Consider the following 14114-nt stretch of genomic DNA (forward strand, 5'->3'; position numbering starts at 1 on the left):
CACCATGACAAGACCTTTCTTTTGCCCTTCTGGTTCTAGTTTATTAGGACGGATATTAGACCCCTTATGTCAAACCGAGTGATTTATGATTTATGACCTAGGAAGTAATAAAGGAAGTAATAAAACATAGGGTAGCCATAAAAATATGATATTAATAAACAATATAATATTAATATAATTATGATATTTCATAACTTTTTAATTTTAAATTTTTTCAAAAAATATGATCAAGCAAAAATATACAATTTTTATCATCAAAAGCAATTTTCTCATTTCAAGCCAAAAAATAAGTTTTTTTTATGGCCAAAAAATGCCATCTGTTCGACCCATGCTGTGTGTGAAAATGTGTTAAACCATAGTAAAAGTGCTTTTTTGAACTTGTGCTTTTGTAACAGTGAGGATGGCGACAGTTACAGGCTGCATGCCCCGAGGGAAAAGTTTATTACATTTTATTTGCATTTGTTTAAATCAAACTAGGAAATTCAGAGTCTGATTCACAAACTCTCGTGATCCCAAACAACCCCCAAGCATAACCTCACTGCGGCTCCCACCTAACCCAGAGGATTTGCATCTTCTTTTTGTTTTCATATTTTCATTTGTAATTAATTGTGTTGTGGTTTGCAGTGTTTTGTGTTGTTTCACTTTAAATTGGTTTAAAAGGAAAAAGCTGAACATTTATATAGTTACAAGTTGAACTGTGACTAGTTGGTTTTTGTATTATATGATTTATTTATTACATTTGATGCGGAGTGAATAAATAAAAGTATATTTACAGTGGCCCCTAGAGACAAAGCGCGTACAAACTTCAAAACACGTACGAACTCCAAAGCACGTACAAAACACAACAGAAGTGCTCCAGAATCCTAGGCGCAGTGTTGAGCTTTTGTTACCTAGTGGCTACACAAGCCAGCAAGTACCAACGACCTGATTTGGTGTGTGGTAGTAACATTTAAATGAACATTGATTTTTAAATTATTTGAATATATATGAGTGCTTGTGTATAAATACACAAACCATACACATAGGCTTTCAATTGTGTAATTTAAGTGATCCAGGTAGCTCTGTTTTGGAAGTTCAGTTAACTCTAGGAATGTGTTTTGGAGTTTGTACGTGTTTTGTCTCTAGGGGCCCTCCACATATATTTATATATAAACATATATAAATAAAACCACTTTTTTTACATTAGTAATTCTTTTTGTGCATAATTTTATATTATTGTTAATAATAAATTAATTAAAGCAACAAAACAACCTGAAGATCCGGTTGGGAGCCGAAAGAGTCGGCTCTTTTTAGTGAGGTGAGCCGAAAGAGCTGTTCTCTAAAAAGAGCATCCCATCACTACTAGCAAAATGCTGCCTACCTCTTTTCGAAACTTTGTGCCCGAGACCAACTCGCCTACCTTCAGCGGCTACCAATCACATATCACAGGGGCGGGCCCGGTGGGTCCGACACAGCCAATCGGCAACAGGTCCGATTTTGATGAAGAAGGTGTCTATAAAAATTACACATGGTGCAAGAAAAACATAATCTTAAAAACTTATTTGTATGTTATAATCTGACATAGTTTTAAAAGCATACGAATAAAAGTTTAAAAAAAAAAGAAAAAAATCATGTTCTTTGACGATCACATCACATGTATCACATTTTCAAAGCATAACGTAGGGAGCAAAGCGTTCACAAAACAGTTTTAGAGAACTTACACACGTTTACTTTTTCCACAGTGCTTGTATTCCACTTGCAAAACTATGTACTTTTCACCATAAGACACAATAACTCACAATGATCTAAGACCAGCCATGAAATGTCCGTCGCTTCTTCACAATCATTTGTCCCCGCTGCTGCCCTCAGATCCAAATGCAGTCTTCTGTACTGGTGGTTAAAATTGCTTTTTTGGTGGTTCATGAAAAATATCTCAAAAGCGATGTTGGTGAGGGGACCAGAAACACTGGGTTGCAGAGCAGTTGGTAAGGACTTGTATATTTCTGGAGAGTTTGCAAAATCTCAAAAGCTGTCTTGGTTGTGCTCCTGATTGGATATGTGGAGCCCGGCTCTGGTATCTCACTGATGGCAACTAAAAGTAGGCACGCCTCAGAGGCGGAGTTTGTCTTGGGCGCAATCTTTCGAACAAGACTCACAGCATTTCAGGCAAACTCAGGCTGGAAACAACACGTGGTCACTCGGGGTCAAAATCCAAGCAGAGCTGGTGTTCCGCAGGGATCAGGTTAACACATCTGGCTTAAATCAGAGTCTAAATATAAAGAAAAACAAAAATAGTTTTAAACACGCAAACTAGTGAAATATCAAAGGAGCATAACATAACAATAACAAGATGATATGAGATACCTGATGAGGCCATGATAGGTGATGTAGACATGTAATGTATAAACTGTCACGGGAGTTAAACTAGAGTTTTTAGATATTTTTTAAAAAAGTGTATTGTACGTGTTACAAACCATTGTGATATTTTTTGAAATGAAAGTGTAACCCTGGTTAACATAGCTAACAACAAATAAAAGCCTGTTAGTATAAACAGTCATAAGAAATATATTACAGGTGATAAATAGTCAGTAAATAGATCATAATGGTTAGAAAATTCATTAAAAACATCAGCAATGATATAATTCATGTTATAGGATTTCATTTGTGTTTAAAAACATGTTAAAAGGGTACAGAACTTGCTAATTCATGGTGTTTTATGTTCATCCAGGTAAAATGGCTAAAATATGTGTTGAGACTCTTATTGTGAAAGGGCACGCAGCAGCGTGACTCCTGTGATAACCACACCCAGTCGGGTTGTTCCTTCTTTTTGACGCTAGAGAGAAAGAAATGCAGACAGTCCTTGCAGAGCTGCTGCTTAAATGAGTGGAAAGATAGTAAAAAATAAGCCAAAAATCTACTTAAAGCCATTTTTGTGCCCTGGAGAATGTATTTTTGTTTTTCCGACCTGTCCTTGCCTTGGTGACGTTGTGAACATAACCAAACGGGACTTGGTGAGTTCAGAAATTGTATTTTATTTCATGCAAGAAATGTTTTGTTGTATTATATTGCTCATTTCATGCAAATGGAGAGCCAAGGTAGCAGATTTATGTTGTTTTATGTTAAAAACGGTGGATTCGTGCTTAAACGACACACAGGCTGTACTTCAAAGGCCTTTGACGGTGTTTCAGCGCGCCATATTGGCATCACCTCATTTACGGCTAAATAAGCTGGAAAAAATGGACTTTTACTGTTATTTAAGGGCTACCCATGTGTTATTTTCGAATGTTTATGCACTTTATTTTGTTGTTATGGTAGGCCATTAAGGTTTGGATCGGGAAATGCTGAGCTAGAATCGGAGTTTGATCCGCTGAGCGAGAAACAAGATGGCGAGCCACCCACGGACCCATTGAACTGTACCGAGCAGGAAAAAGGAAAACGCCCCCTGCTGGACGTTGAGCTCTTTCGCTGAAAAAACTGGTAGGATTAATCCATACACCTCTGCAAAAGAGCAGCGGACTTTCAAAGCACTGGATAATCATTCGGAGCAATTCCAGGATTAATAGTTAAAGGACACAGAGACAACTTTCTTTTGTTTATTTGTTTAAGGGATTTATTCAGCCTTTTGCTGAATTACTTTCAGTTTTACATTTATTTATTTATTTTTGTAATTTATTTTGGTCAACCTTACCTTTTAATGCTGTAATGGTGTTAATGGAAATGTAAATAATTTTGTTGGGTTAAAACAAAATAAGAACTGGTTGAAATTTAAAGGTGAACCTAGACCAAGATTAAATTAAATCTTGGGCCTAAAGAACTAAACTTGATTTAAAATAACACAGTGTTAACTCAAATAGATCAAAGGATAAACTTGAACTTAGAACTTGAAATAAATAAAACAATAACCTAGGTTGAAAATAACATCCTTCTAAAGCCAAATAAAAGGTTTTGAGATAAATAGGATGAACTAACAGAACATACTGAACAAAAAAGGGGAAAGAAATATCTTGTTTTCCTTAAATGTGTGATGTTGAATGTTTTATGTAATGTGTCTATAACTGTCTATTCTCTGTCTTCACAAAATAATAAGCCGGCAATTTAAACGTATTTACTGGTCTGTGGTCTTTATTACATGCTACGCTCATTACTGCTCTAGTAGTCGAACCTAACTGGTCCTAGTATACTGTAACGACTCCAGAAGTGTTACAAAAGGATTGACAGAATGGTCAAAAGGAAAATGCAAAAATGTAGTTAGACAGGAAGATTAACGCTTACTGATTGATATGCACAGAGGGAAAGCGACGCCAGTTGCTGATATGGCTGGAGACTAGTGATGTGCGGATCGATACTGAAATATCAATTCCTCCGATACCAGTCATTTATGTTCTAGAATTGATTCTCACATTAAAATATGGATATTTTAGTAATTTAGGGTAAATTTGTAGTTTATCATTAACAGGAACACAGTGGAAATAACCTATTTCATTCGGATTGTCTACAATTGGAAGGAACTACTTCCTCTTCTGCCTTTCATAGTCATGTGCGAAATGTGGCAGGCCCTTGGCGTGCGCACTCACAACAATGGCTGAGCGTAATTGGAGTTATGTGCGGACGTATTTTACATCCACAAACAGCCGAGACGTGATTTGTGATACATGTGGCAAGAAAGTGAGGTGCTGTGGCAACACCACAAATTTGTCAATTTGAGAACCGGCTCTTTCGGCTCGCCTGACTAAAAAGATGAGTCGGCTCGACTCTTTCGACTCCGAACTGGATCTTCAGGTTGTTTTGTTGCTTTAATTAATTTATTATTAACAATAATATAAAATTATGCACCAAAGGAATTACTAATGTAAAAAAAAAAAGTGGTTTTATTTACATATGGCTTGAAATGAGAAAATTGCATTTGATGATAAAAATTGTATATTGTATATCTCATAACACTTCTTTAATCAGCCACCATCTCTCCTATGGCGATTCCATATTGGATTCTTGATGAACGTGGGTTGTTGTTATTCAGCCTGGTCCCCCTTTTAACTTTGAGCACCTGCCCCCTCAAATATCACTGCATAGCCGTGCCTTGAGGTAACTCTTGTAAAATGATGCAATATAAATAAAACTGAGTAAATTGAACAGTGGGGAGGAAGAACTCCCTTCTAAAAGCAAAAGACCTTAAGTGGAAACAGGCTCAGGGAGGGCCTACTATGTACCGTGACTATTGTGGTTGATCAGGTGAGAAAAGAGGAACATAGAGACTATGACCAGTAAACAGGGCTAAACACACGCTACCGGAGAGTGTATAATAAGGTGCATCAGCTTTGCAGTGATATTTTTTGCCTGCTATCCAAAGCATGAAATTAAACATTATAATGTAATGTAAATGACTACGGCAGACCCAGTGGCATTTTGATCACTTTCATTAATACTTTGAGGGTTGCTGTCCACAATACACACAGAGCTCTCCCGCTGCCAGCTCTACATAACAACCACAACAACAACATTCGCCAAAAACTCAGAACTTTTAAGCCGGCGAGGCGTGATTGCAGATGCCGCTCAGGTGGGTCAATCGCACCTGCAGCAGCACCGGAAAACCACGCCCCGCCACATGTAACTTATACTGAAACATCCTATTTACATCACTGAATGCTTTCTGCTTTGTAACTGATTTGTACATTACTGAAGGCTTTACAAACTAAGACATCTCTTATTACTGCCTAATTCAGCAGATCCCTAGTTTGAAACTAGCAGTTATGAGAATTTAAGTGGGTGATGCAATTCACTGCTAGTACATTACTAAGCTTAAAGACCCCGGGATCTTCTGAGAACAAATTCTTTTCATTTGACTGAAGTTTTGCATTTAGCATTTATGCAGCACCAGAGCACTCTCCCTCTCCATTACACAAAGTGATGGGCTGTACAAATAGTGCTGTTGACAGGGTCCCTCTCCCTCTTTGTGCGCGTTCAGCGCTCACTGTACGACTGTATGAGCTGCTCTCAGAGAAATACCAAAAAAAAGAATGAAAGTGCTCCTCCGGGAACCCGGCTGTCCTGCAAGTGTCACTAACACTGTGAAAGAGTCCCTCCAGGCTTTGTTGTCCATAGCATGCACTCTCCTCGCTGATTCTCATGTCACCGAAACTGCTCCCAGGCCATTCATTAAAATATGTACTTGAATGCCCCCTGCTGGTGGCCTACACACTATGCCCATCAAACTCTGTGGCAATCATCTGACCCAAGCGAACTATTTTCCTGCCCTCGATCTGATCTGTGTAAACAAACATCCCCTTGGTAATACTGTGAAGGTCTTGTTAGTCTTGTTGGATGGGAAGTAAAAGGGCTTGGAGTGAATCCCCACACATGAATAATTGAACAACCTTGAATATGTTGTCTTCCAGTTTGCGCAAAAAACAAAAAAACAACAAACTTTCAATCTGTATCCACCCACCGGCTCTCGACCTTTCTTCCAGTATGAGCAACTTTGAAGTGAGGTTTATTTTCCTCTGTGCCCTTGTGTTCATGCTCTCCTTCAGTGCCTAAGCCCCTCATTTGTGCCTGACTACCATCAGCCGCCTCCAATTCCTTTTTCTGCTATTTTGGCACATTAGGTTTAGAGGCGAGTTGCTGCAACATCACTGGTAAACAAACAGTCTGTCTGCTGCACTATCCCCAAGGCTGGGGGCTCATCATGATTATTCATGAGGACTAAAGCCTTAACCCAAATAGGCGCCTGACAAACACACTCATCGTGTCGCCTCTATCAAACTTTGGAAAGGAAGAAAGATTGAAGAGCGGCAAGAATGAGGGTCAACAAAATAGATGAGACCTATCAAAAAAATCAGTTAGGAGCCTGTGTGAATACATGAAAAAATTAACCTTACAATATAAAGTCCCTTGAAGCAATTGTTGTTGTGAACTGAATCTGTTCTGCTTGTCCATCTCAGAGTCGTGGCTGTGCTGGACCCTATCCCAGCTGTGACTGAGCGAAAAGGTGGGGTACACCCTGGAAAGGTCACCATTGTGTTGCATTATAGAGTTATAATTCTCTATGTGAATGGAGACTGGGACATAAAACTCCATGCATAGACCTGTCAAATCTGAAAGTGCTTTAAATGGGTCAGTGACTTTGTAGCAAAATAAAATTTAGTAGTATGTCCACCAAAGTTCAAACTGCATGCATATGTGCTTGACAGTGCGTTCATGCTCACCTCGAGTTTCCTTTTACGGGGTGTTTAGAGTGCTTTTCAATGCACTTAAGTTTGTAAGCCAGCTTCAAGTTGTAGTTAGTTGCACCAAATTAAAAGTTGTTCATTATGAAAAAAGAGCTCACTTAATAATAATGTATTTTTTAATAGATATAAACTGTCGAAAAGAAATGTTTTCCTTCTGAAATGTAAATAAAACTATGCTTTGGTTTTTCCAACAATGCTTAACAGCCTCAGGGTGTAATAACTCCCTGTTGTAAACTTCAGATTACTGAGATTGTGCCTCGGACAACATCTCAATAGCTTGAGGAGAAGCAGCCCTCTCTGGCTGACTGTACTCTGCACCAAGTGCTAAACTTAACTCAGCTTAAATTCAGATGTCTCAACAAAAGCTGCTAGAATGCGAGAACATCTTGGTGAAAAGCCTTGAACATGCTTTTACACATGAAAAAAGAAACTGGGTTAAAGCTTCTGTCTGATGGTTTTAGTCAGTGAGAGTAGCTGCTGCTAAGCTTTCAGCAGCACCAAGCTGCCTGAGTCAAAAATGTTTAAAGAGGTTCATTAATGACAGACATCAAAGTCTGACACTGAGCAGCCTCATCAAAGCAGAAACAAGAAGGATCTGTGCTCCACCTCATGAAACAAACCCCCTCCTAATGAGGAAGAGCCAACATGTCTGCTCCGCTTACTGCAAAATGGAGTCATTTCCCTCCTCACTTTTCCAGCCCTTTAAGGCAGTGACAGAGAAATGTGAACAGGTGGAGTCACAGGGCTGGGGGGGGGGCAGAGAAAATGGCAGGCTGATCAATTAGCTCCACCTTGTCAGATGTGCTCTGAAAGAAGAGGAGGAGGACAGAGGAAATGAAAAGGAACTTGAATTGTGTGTGTGACATAAAGAGACAGAAAAATGATGCAAGGTTTAATTTCATGTAGAATGAAGCTGATTCGCTGATGGGAAGCAGACAGAGTGACAACACATCTTCAAATACCAGGCTGTAAGTGGAAATATCATTCACAGGAGCACGGTGGAAGATATAGGCAATTTGACTGTCACAACTCTCATAATGGAGCCACATTTCACCTATAACTGCTCACAAGTTTGTGTGTGCATGTGTTTGTCTGCTCAAATAAATGAAAAAGGAACGCTTTTTAATCAGAGTATAGCATCAGGTCGATTAAACTTCTGAGACCCGGTCAGTCACTTTCAGCTGACTGCAACAGGTGAAGTAAAGGGGCAACAATGAGCAGGGCCGTGCAGAGAGGTTTAAAGGGGCGGGTGCTCAAAGTTAAAAAGGGGCACATTGAACCAGGCTGAATAACAACAACACACATTCATCAAGAATCTAATATGGGAAGGGCAGGGCTGTGTTGGTCTGAGACTGTAGACATTAAAAAGTCCACAGGAGAGTAGCTGATTAAACAAGTGTCATGAGATAATAACAAAATGCAAAGATTGGTGACAGCGCTTGGAACCATAAGGCAACAAAAACTGTGAGAAATAATTTAGGCTCTGCCTGTGAATCACTCTTTGCTTCTCTTCTTCCTTCCATCCCATCATTTCATATATCACTCTCCACTTGCTATGTGAGAACAAGGCACAACTTGCTATTGCAATAAACTATAATTATCCACACCTAACAACTCCAGCACTTAATCTAAAATAAAATGATGACAGAAAAATGTTATAGCACTGCCTTTAGTAGCCTCACACAGCTCTACTGTTTCCTCCTCATGTCCTTACCAGGCATGTCTGGACAATGTTATATCATGAGTAATATTTTTTTTAAAAATCCATCTAAATAAAACACACACATGCGCGCACACACAGTGACATTTTAGACCTTCTTCAGAATACTGAATATACTATGGGCATCACGGTGCTGATCCAGAATCCTTACATTATTATTTATTACTAGAGCTACAATAATAAAGCAATGAGGAGGGGGAAGTAATAAATATGAAATAATGTATTTATGATGATTCCATTTGTTTCACTATCCACTCTGTGCAGGGGCAAAGCTTATTACATTTTTAAACTGTAGAGATACAATAATTTTACTGCTGTAAAATCCAAATTTTGTCTTATTTAAAATATAAATCTAATATAATCTGCTTCTTAATGTATGTTCTTTAAAATACAGCGTGTGTTTTTTAATATATTATAATTATAATAATGCATAATTATGTGGACATGCATATTAGATCGTTTTTTAGTGAAATATAATCCCTCCAGAAGGGCAGGAAAAGCTCTGTAACTTACTTTAACCCTTGGATGCACAACCTACCAATACCTACACTCTTCCACGAGTGGGGTCAAAAATGACCCCAAATAGAAATAATGCATTTTGCTACAAACTCTGTTGTTATTCTTCAAAAGCTTTAAAACGAAGAGTTGTAACATTCTCATATTTGAGGTATTCCTCATAAAACACGTTTGTGACATGAGGCACTTTACATTTTTATTTATTTTTTCATTAATTTTAAGAAATTGCAGTTTTTCTATCGCTTGTATCACTTTTGTATGCTTGCTCTGCATATACTGCAGAAGCTGGGTCTTCCCTCTGAAAGGCACAAGTTGTTCATCCACTGTAACACAATCACTGAGGATGAATTTCTGCCTGCAGTTGACCAGGAACAGGCCCCATATGTAGCAGAAAGCTGCCATGTGGTTTGTTTTCAGTCAGTAGGCTCTGGTCCTCTTGTCATCAAAGTGCAAGAAATGGTTAATATCTTTAAATCTTTGAATTGACATAGTGGCCTTGTACAATGGGTTATGCAGAGGACTCCCAAAAAACACACCAACTTGTACATCCCAGTTCTTCTCACTTCCTGCAAAAATGGTCAATCAAATGAAGGCCAGGAGCTTTTGTTTGATTACATTTTTCCACTCTTTTCCCCTGTCTGTGGCTACTCTTTGTGCCTCCATGTTTGTGCATGTCAGCACCTCTTCTATTATATTATCAGACATGAACATCTTCCATGCACTTACTGGGGAGAAAGTACTAAACCCAGGTGCAAGCCCTGGCTGACTAATTCAGAATATTGTGGCCAGAGCAGTAAGAGGGGCTCATTCTGTTAGACTCAATATCCATTTCCTCTTCAGAGGACTCCTCTGTATCTGACTAGTCTTGTTCGGGGGGAGGGGGACGACAATAGTCTGGGTCCTCTATATCTGAGATGTCAAATTCTGAGTCAATGCCTCCGATGGGCTCTTCATCCCATCCGTCCTGGATCATTTGTAGGGCAAGGTCCACAGCTGGCCTCATAGCAGCCATGTTACTTTAAATATTAAAAAAAAAAAACCATCAGAAAGGACAATGTTTGAAATGTACAAGAAACTAAACAGGGCTGCACATAAATAGTCCGCAGGTGCGCATTTGCTGTCAAAATAAAAGACGCGCACCAGATAAGAAGTTGGAACGTTCGTTTGCGTACATTAGATGTTCTGGAGGAGGACAGACATTTGTTCAGAACTCCTAAAGATGTCGAAGAAGCAAGCTCCGTAAGCAATTACTTTGGTGTTCCTCCACCGCAAAAGAAGCGGGTATTCTCAGAATTTCCGGGAATACTTTTATTTTGACAGCGAATGCACATCTGCGGACCACTTATGTGCAGCCCTGACTTTAAATCGTGTATGTTACTGTGTAAAAATAAATTCTTGATCCATCAGAAGTATAAGTGGGACAGTCAGAGTTGCTAAGAATGAAAGTTTCATAGAAAATCCATAGGAACTGCTTGGGGTCATTTTTGACCTCACTTGTGGAAGAGTGGGGTAGTGATACAAAAACTGCATTTTTTAAAAATTAATGAAAAAATAAATAAAAATGCAAATAGCCTCATGTTACAAACATATTTTATGAGGAATACCTGGAATATGAATATATTACAACTTTGCATTTTAAAGATTTTGAAGAAAAACAACCCGTGGGGTCATTTTTGACCCCACGTGTGCATCTAAGGGTTAAAACTAAATATGTTCCCTAAAACGGTGACAGAGCTACAGACCCATGACAGCCTTACACAGGTAGCCAGCAGCTATGACCAGCACTACTTGTGCAGTTAATAAAAGGACAGGTAATGTTTGTCGCGCTGTTGCACACAAAGCACGCTCGTTTGTTTCAGTTCGTCAGTTGCAACAAGACAGCTTACCAACGTGTACGTAATAAGCCAATACTCCTGGGTGCTATACACTACAGTGTACGCTGTACACCTACTTACTGGTTTTGTCGCATCAGTCTGTGTCTCTGAGTTAACTTGTGTTTCTCCTACAGCTCCGGACCGCAACAAATGCGCGTGCTCTCTGTGAGCTCGTTCCCGGCTCGTAACCAGCGCGTTCTGCTGTCAAGGGCGATCATTGGTTAAATGTGATCATGTGACTGATGCAAGCCAGATCCTTTTATTTAGCAAAACTGTGATTAATAGTTAAATATTATTGTTGAGGGGCACAGACGGGACTCCGCACGCACACACACATTAAAAAATAAATAAAGTTGCCTCAACAAAAGGGCACTTTGGGCACCCATCAGGAAAGGGGCGGGTGCTCAAGCCCCTCTAGCCCCCCCTCTGCACGTGCCTGACATCCCTGCAAAACAGGAATAGCTTACAGGTAGATGCTGCTGACGTTTTCCCTCCTTCCCTCATGGCTCCTTTTTTTACTAGTTTTGCATTTGGCTTGGGTCAGTGTTACTACTGGTAGCATGATGTAATACCTGGCCTCTACAGAGGTTGAACGGGTAGTCCAACTCCTCTTGAATGACACATGTATCATTGCCAGAAGGTTTGCATCTCCCAGTACGGTCTCAGCGCACGGAGGAGATTCCTTGGGAAGAGCTGGAAGCCTCTGATCACCTTAAACCTCTGGGATCTTATGGTGATGATCATTCTTCTCACTCCCAGCTTATCACAGTTGGATGGTTTGTCGGGAGTCCTTGTCTTTTCAGTGGCAGTTTTGAGTTTGCAGGGTAGTGTATGCTTATATGAGAAAGTATAAAAATGAACCACATGTCAGGCTGGACCACTTTACTCAAAAAACTTTTATTTTTGCAGCAATTTATATTTGGCAGTATATAGTTTGACGCGGGACCTTCCTGCCTGCTGGGAACAGGAGAACAGAGCAACAGCAGAACAGAGCAAGCGCACAAGAAACAATATCACATAAATTAGCAGAGTTAGAAGACCTGGTGGCTAGCTAAAGCAACTTAAGCTTGACTTTATGGCCTTTTTAAAAAAAAAAACATTGCATTGCCAACCATTTTTATGGATTTTACGGATGGGATGACCCCAAATTTATGTCTATAAAAAGAAATGTTGTCTCCTCTAAGGCACTACTGGAGAGTCTGAATGATATCAAAGTGTGTATGCTGCATCTCTCTTGGACCTGGGCCCTCTGTTATGTTAAACCAACAGTGACTAAACTTGGTGTAAAACTGAATGGTTTTTATATATACTAGATTAACAAAAATTGTGCTATTAAAGCTAGTTACTTGAGGCTTTTATCCAAGATCAAATCCACCTCATCTTTTCAAATTTTTGAACGTCTCATTCATGCTTTTATCACAACACAGGCTAATGTAATGTAACACATTCTGTGTTTGCCTTAGCAAAGCACGCCTTGCTTGCCTACGGTTAGTCTAAAATGCTCCGGCTCATCTTGTAATTGGAAACAGGAGCACATTTCCTCTGCCCTTGCCTCCCTCCGCTGGCTCCCTGTTTGTTTTTAGGATTAATAATTTGGTTTTAAAACCTTTAATGGATCAGCACCACCATACATATCTGAGCTACGAATGATAGCTTTGCCCATGTTAGAGGGCCCCATCATTGTCAGTTTTTAAAGTGCGACATAAAAAGAATTTTTATTCCAAAGCTTTTAACTCAAATGTAAGTGGTGTGTTTTTACCGTCTAATTATTAGCGTCATTATTGTTGTTGTTGTTGTTGTTATTGTATGATGTTTTGGTGCCTTGTACAGCACTTTGCTAAACTTGGTTAAAAAAGTGCTTTATAAATAAAATTGATTTGGATTACCTGATTTAGTAATAAGTCCACTGATTTCCTTACATAAGAGGTTTATGTCTGGCTTATGGGACCACTTTTTTTTGTTATGTTTGGTAATGTTTCTGCACTACAATACTTTATTCAGTTCAGAAATAACACTCTTCGCACTGACTTTAAACAGCTCACAATCACAATTTTATATTTGTTGAATTTTTGAAACATAATCCAGCATTAAAACTTGGTTCAACCTAAATAAGGGCCATCCAAACTGCCATCCTATATAGTAGTGATGGGATTTTCCGGCTCTTTTTAGAGGCTCTTTCGGCTCCGAACCGGCTCTTCAGGTTGTTTTGTTGCTTTAATTTATTATTAACAATAATATAAAATTATGCACAAAAGGAATTACTAATGTAAAAAAAGTGGTTTTATTTATATATGTTTATATATAAATATATGTGGTGGCCCCTAGAGACAAAACACGTACAAACTCCAAAACACATTTCTAGCGTTAACTGAACTTCCAAAACAGAGCTACCTAGATCACTTAAATTACACAATTGAAAGCCTATGTGTATGGTTTGTGTATTTATACACAAACACTCGTATATATTCAAATAATTAAAAAAAAAAAAAAAAGTTCATTTACCTGTTACTACCACACACCAAATCCGGTCATTGGTACTTCCTGGCTGGTGTAGCCACTAGGTAACAAAAGCTCAACACTGCGCCTAGCATAGCATCCTGGAGCACTTCTGTTGTGTTTTGTACGTGTTTTGGAGTTTTTACGTGCTTCTGAGTTTTTACGTGTTTTGGAGTTTGTATGTGCTTTGTCTCTAGGGGCCATCGTAAATATACTTTTATTTATTCACTCCACATCAAATGTAATAAATAAATCATATATTACAAAAACCAACTATTCACAGTTCAGCTTTTAACTATTTAA

General features: G+C 38.9%; 2 long non-coding RNA genes across 2 annotated transcripts; one reads left to right on the forward strand and one right to left on the reverse strand.

Annotated features, from left to right (window-relative positions):
* Positions 1–1368: 1368 nt before the first annotated feature.
* On the reverse strand, positions 1369–11437 carry LOC120739182. Its single transcript, XR_005697132.1, has 3 exons — positions 11397–11437; positions 1779–2248; positions 1369–1492 (listed from the first exon to the last, which is right to left on the reverse strand). It is a non-coding gene; the product is annotated as an uncharacterized LOC120739182 (long non-coding RNA).
* Positions 2805–4083, forward strand: LOC120739181. The gene is made up of 2 exons (XR_005697131.1): positions 2805–2990; positions 3295–4083. It is a non-coding gene; the product is annotated as an uncharacterized LOC120739181 (long non-coding RNA).
* Positions 11438–14114: the final 2677 nt, after the last annotated feature.

The sequence above is a fragment of the Simochromis diagramma genome, unplaced genomic scaffold (assembly GCF_900408965.1).
Source record: "Simochromis diagramma unplaced genomic scaffold, fSimDia1.1 OVJJ01000317.1, whole genome shotgun sequence".
Classification (NCBI taxonomy): Eukaryota; Metazoa; Chordata; class Actinopteri; order Cichliformes; family Cichlidae; genus Simochromis; species Simochromis diagramma.